Genomic DNA, 5,491 nt, shown 5'->3' on the forward strand with positions numbered 1-5,491 from the left:
GTATTGTAAAATGCATTTTATTGTATTAAAATAATCAATAAACAATTGTTGTAATACAAAATTTTTTGTTATTTGAATCTTTATTGACAATCACACACCAGTCGCAAGCTGCTATCGAAGTTCTATTTTTATATAAAAATGTATTTATTGTCACATTCGACATATCCTAACCTAATATATATGTTTTAACTTAACCAGGTACACTTGTTTTAATATATACATTTTACAGCGGTATACGATAATGTCCCCATAGTAACGTATCGATTGATTCTGGTACGATATATCGCTTATCATCGTACGGACTCAGAGCGATTTTCGTTTCGGACACTGTGTACACTTCGTGCAATTTTGATCTAATGCATGATTGTTGGCGAGTCGTTTCAATCTCCTCTTTCAAACATTGTGTATAACCGTTAAAAGTTACCCTTCATGCTACGACATTATCCTTAACGCCTTTGGCCTTTTTTGTATCCCTTTTACCGTTCATTCTCAACGCGTACATTTTCGCTCTGAGACCAACGAATTCCATCATTAACGTTCCATCGTTTTCGTCTTTCATCAAGTCCGGAACTTTCTTATTTACAAGCGGTATACCGTACGCGTTGTCAGCGGGATAATCACTCGTATCAAACCTTGCAATATCACGTTTCATGTGCTCGTATACATCATCGCATTTGATGTTGTAAATGAGACTGTCAGTGTCAGTGTACATTATTTTCCATTTGTCGCGATGCAGAGGATACATGTACTCGTGATAAAATTCATACAAGCAAACTTTTAATATATCGAGTATGCACATACCCACATAGATCGGTTTGTTATATTTCACCTCAAGTTTGCGCAATTCAACGGCAACTAAATTTTGGGCGAAAACACTTCTACTATGAAAATTTGGTTTTGCGATCATTGTCTTAGCACTGTACCTTCCATTCCATTTTGTCAACAGTTTTACATCTACATGATTGCGAACATTTTCTATCGTTTTGCCGATTACCGCATTGTTCATCAATTTGTACGAGTTTTTCTCAAAATCATAGTTGCACGCGTTCTAAATTGTGTGTTTAATTCGATATAATCGCGGAGCCATGGAGATTGAGCAAATTGAAGCACGCTGTATATCTTTACGATACGAAGACCATGACGCGTGCACTGCTGCAGATTGCGATAATGAATTACATAACGTTGTTTATTGTATAGCGTCGTGAGAAATTTTTTCTGTCTTTTGCCGGGTGGTTTATCACGCGTTGGGCAAAACGGTAGGTCAGCGTGTGCGTCATGTAAATCTTCCGGATACTCCAAGTCGACCTCAAGAATATAACCTATGGGCGAATCGATAGCGATTGAAGATACATCAAATTTTGAAAAGTCTGTAACCAATTGAAATTCAGCGTAAGGCAGCGGTTGACACATTGCCCATCCGTACAAGTTGTTTACGTCAAAGTACATCAGGTACGACGACAATTTCAATGGATCGTAAGACTGCATGTACTTGTTATTGGCTTGCGCGTATCAACCGGAACATTGACTCAACCCACCACGTATACCGCGTTCGATGAACATGAGCATGTCAATGTCAGTGAGCAATTCAAAATTTATGCCGGTATGTTTCAACATTGCATCCCACGTAAAGTACATATAATAATACGCAGGATCTAATTCATAACTTGCAATACAGCTGTCGCGAAAATTTTCAAAAATATCGGCCAATAACAAGACATCAGTCTTCAGGTACAAATCGCTGTATTCGCCCAAGGTTCGAATAGAGAATCGTTGCCAGACGTTTACAAAGTGCGCGTAATCGCCCTCGGATACCGTATCGCCCGTCAACGAACTGTAAAACGATTCTCGCGGTGGTAAACACACATCCTTTTTTTTTTTTTTTTTTTTTCTTAAGGCTGAGGAAATGCATTACGCACACCGCCGGGAAAGACGGGACTTTCCCAGGGATTGTGTGGGACTCTCTCCCCCCCGGAACTAACGGCCGGGGGAGCCTACCCACTAAAACCTCTGCCGGGCCCCTTGCGGCCATTGCGAGGGCGTCCCGGGAACCGCTTGCGCATTACTTCCGGGACACCCTCAGCCGCAGGGCGGGAAGAAACCCGCCCCCTTCCCGGGCCAGGAGAGATAATTCCCTTCCGGCCCGCTGTTCCAATCCTCCATGACCGGACGTGGACTCCCCCGTCCGGTCACACCCTTCCGCCCCTCTCGGTCAAGAGCCTCCGGGCTCTGGGAAGGAGGTGAGCAGCCTGAGAGTCCGCCCTTGCGAACCGGCCGCCCTGCCCCTCTCCCTGAGGCGCCTGGTCTGACTTTTTGTCACGGGGGGGGGGGGGAGTTGCGCCTTGCGACGCGTCTCCCCCGCTCGACCAGGTGTCTCCTATCTCCCCCGCGCCGGGCCCTCCGTTGATCAGGAGGATCCGGCGGCATTGTAGCGGGCGGCGGCGTACCCGCAGGTACCCCGGGGGAGGGAACGCCAGCGGTGGCGTCCCCTCCCCGCCCACGAGTGCGCCGCCCCTCAACCCCGCGCTAATGCGCGGGTAGGTTAGGCGCCGCTTTTCTTCTGCGGCGCCTCACCCCATCCCGGAGAGCGGCGGTTTCGCCCCGCCGCACCCTCTCCGACTCTTCCTTCTGTGACACGACTGTGTCACAGAAGGAGGTGACGGCGGACCAGCCCTCGTCTCCCCCAAGCATGGCCCTAATGAAGGCCGGGGGAGAGAGATCCGCTCCCACCACATCAATTAGGACTCGACGCTCCACATCCCAGGAGGGGCATTCCTCCAGGGTGTGTTGCGCCGAATCCACCTCAGCACCACAGTGATGGCAGCGGGAGTTAGGCTCCCTACCAATCCTGTGCAGGTACACACCGAAGCATCCATGTCCGGTGAGTACCTGCGTCGTCTGGAAGGACAGCTCTCCGCGGGCCCTGTCCACCCATTCTTGTAGACAGGGCCGGATGGCCTCGGCGACCCTCGTTCTTGAGCGGCCCGTCGTCTCCTCCAGGTGGATGCTCCACCTTAAGAGGAGGCGTTGACGGGCCTGCAGTCTTGCTATTCCTATGGCCCTGGCCAGATGTTCGAGGTCTCCCCCGGCACGGAGGTCCTTGACACGCCGATAGGTCTCGGCGTGCATCTGCGCAAGGAGCTCCAGCGGGGGGAGACCGGCCAGGGCCATGGCGGCCATATGCGACGTCGTCCGATAGGCCCGGGCGAGGCGAGTGGCGACCCACCGCTGAGCGCGGTGTGCCAGCGCTATGATGCGCTGGTTGGTCGCCATCGCACTCGCCCAGACCGGGGCCCCGTACAGGGCCATGGACTGGACGACGCCGGCATACAGCCGCCGTGCCTTCCTTTTAGGGCCGCCGAGGTTGGGCAGGAAGCCACCCAACATATTGGCCACCCTGCCCAACTTGGGGGCCAAAAGCTCTAAATGCTTCTGAAACCCCCATGTACCATCCAAGAGGAGTCCCAGATATTTTATCGTGGGACCCGTCTTCACGGAGACACCGTCAATCCGGACTTGGGCCCCAGGTGATTCCCTTCTGGAGCCATCATGTATGAACATGAGCTCAGATTTGAGGGGAGCCACCTTGAGGCCCATCCTGTTCAGGGAGCCTATCACCTGGTCCATCGCCAGACGTCCCATTTCCAGGGCGTTCCGCCAGCCCCTGCCCCCGGCCAGCACCATGGTGTCGTCCGCGTAACAAACGACGGTGCAGCTGGGGGGGGAGGGCAAGGCGGAGGACATGGTCGTACGCGATATTCCATAATAAGGGTCCTAATACAGACCCCTGAGGAACACCGCGGTAGACCGCTCTTCCGCACTGGAGTTCCGCTTTGTTGCGGAACTCCAGTCTTCTATTCCGGAAGTAGTCCCTAATAATTGAGACCAGGTGGGGGGGGGGCCTGAAATGGGCCAAACCCGCCTCCACCTAGTCCCAAAGGTTGGGAGTTGAAAGCGTTGATGATGTCCAAGGACACCGCCAACACAACTCCCCCCCCTCCTTACGACGGCCTCCGAGAGGGACCGGACGCGCAAGATCGCGTCCACACTCGACCGTCCCTCCCGGAAGCCGTATTGCTTCTCATTGAGCTTTGGACTCATTGAGACCCCGGGATAGGTGCCGGACGGGTAAACACACATCCTGGAGCTTGTCCACGCAATCCACGTATTCGTATGGCAAGACACCCTTTCGCATCAATAAATCGGATAATTTTTGAAATTCAGAATGTAAAATTTTTAATTCGTCTTTGTCAAGGAAGGATGCTAATTTACCGAGACTTCTGCTGAGAAATTTGTACGAATCGGTGAAACGCAATTTTACAACATTTTTAAATTTATCTGCTGTATCTTGGATGTTTTTTTGTAAACGAAATGTATTTTTCTTTTGTTATCGGTAGTACATCGATTGACCCCTCAAATGCGTTAACTATTTCTTTGATAATAAAATGTGAATCATAACTAGATAAATTGTGAAAAACTATTGGAATGTGATATGAATTTTTGTAATTTAAATTACAGTTTGAGTGCGCGGAACCTCTATACCGTCCGGTGAAGTGACAATGATCGCGTACGCGTGTATCCTCTGTCGCAAATGGCTTTTCGCACACGTAACATTGCGTCACGTTACGAAATGCCGCCTACTGTTCCTTCGACAAAGTTTCCATGAGGGTATTGATACACAAAATTATTTTTACGCGGTGCGCTAACTCTTCAAGTTGCTCGACGAACCATGAAATACAATCCGTATCGCGACGGCTCCGAAAATATGACAATGAATTATTGTATGAGCAACGTAAGTAATATGCTATGCTAAATACTTTGTGATACTGATACGCGTGCGATGTATATTCCTCCTCTTCCTTCTCACTTATCGTCTTCTGTAAGATGCATTCAAAGTCGGTATACACCACAAATGGAACTCGCTTCTTCCTGCTGTAATTGCGAAAGCTTAGCCACTTGTTGTCCTCGCTAGGTAGCAGGATGGTGCAGTCGTTTAATTTTTGGCAGTCCATAGTGTGACTCTCTAGTTTCTCGTTAGAGTGGAAATAGTGCAGGCATCTATAAAACATTGCAATTTACTATCGTCTCATGTTTTCGATACATTAAATTCATGAAATGTACTTACCGATCGCAAATGTATTTTCTGACTTTATACTTGCTCAACTACAAATTCATGAGCAGGAATAAGTTCTTGATCCAAGCAAAATGTCCCGTGTTGTGGTCTCGAGGATCCGAAATGTGCAATAAGTTGATGTGTTTGTCCATCTTGCAGCTGATAAGGCGTATCGGCAAGATCACATGTCTCGTTTCCTTTTCCGTTTTCTTTTCGAAACAGTACACGTTGATGGGTATATTGTTTTGTTGTTCGAATTTTGTTATTTAATTTACAGACATCGGAAACTTAATGTTCTGTAAATTTAATATCAATGTATAATGTGGGTACGAAGATTCTCGATCTGCATTTCTTTCGGTTGGATGGAGAGCAGCGACCACT

The 5,491-nt window shown here is 48.6% G+C and overlaps 1 pseudogene; it reads right to left on the reverse strand.

Moving 5' to 3' along the window:
- Positions 1-4,415: 4,415 nt before the first annotated feature.
- LOC116852230 overlaps positions 4,416-5,491 on the reverse strand; it is a 3,325-nt pseudogene continuing 2,249 nt past the window's right edge.

Source organism: Odontomachus brunneus, unplaced genomic scaffold (assembly GCF_010583005.1).
Source record: "Odontomachus brunneus isolate Ranch 3 - 2012 unplaced genomic scaffold, Obru_v1 Obru_scaffold_207, whole genome shotgun sequence".
Classification (NCBI taxonomy): Eukaryota; Metazoa; Arthropoda; class Insecta; order Hymenoptera; family Formicidae; genus Odontomachus; species Odontomachus brunneus.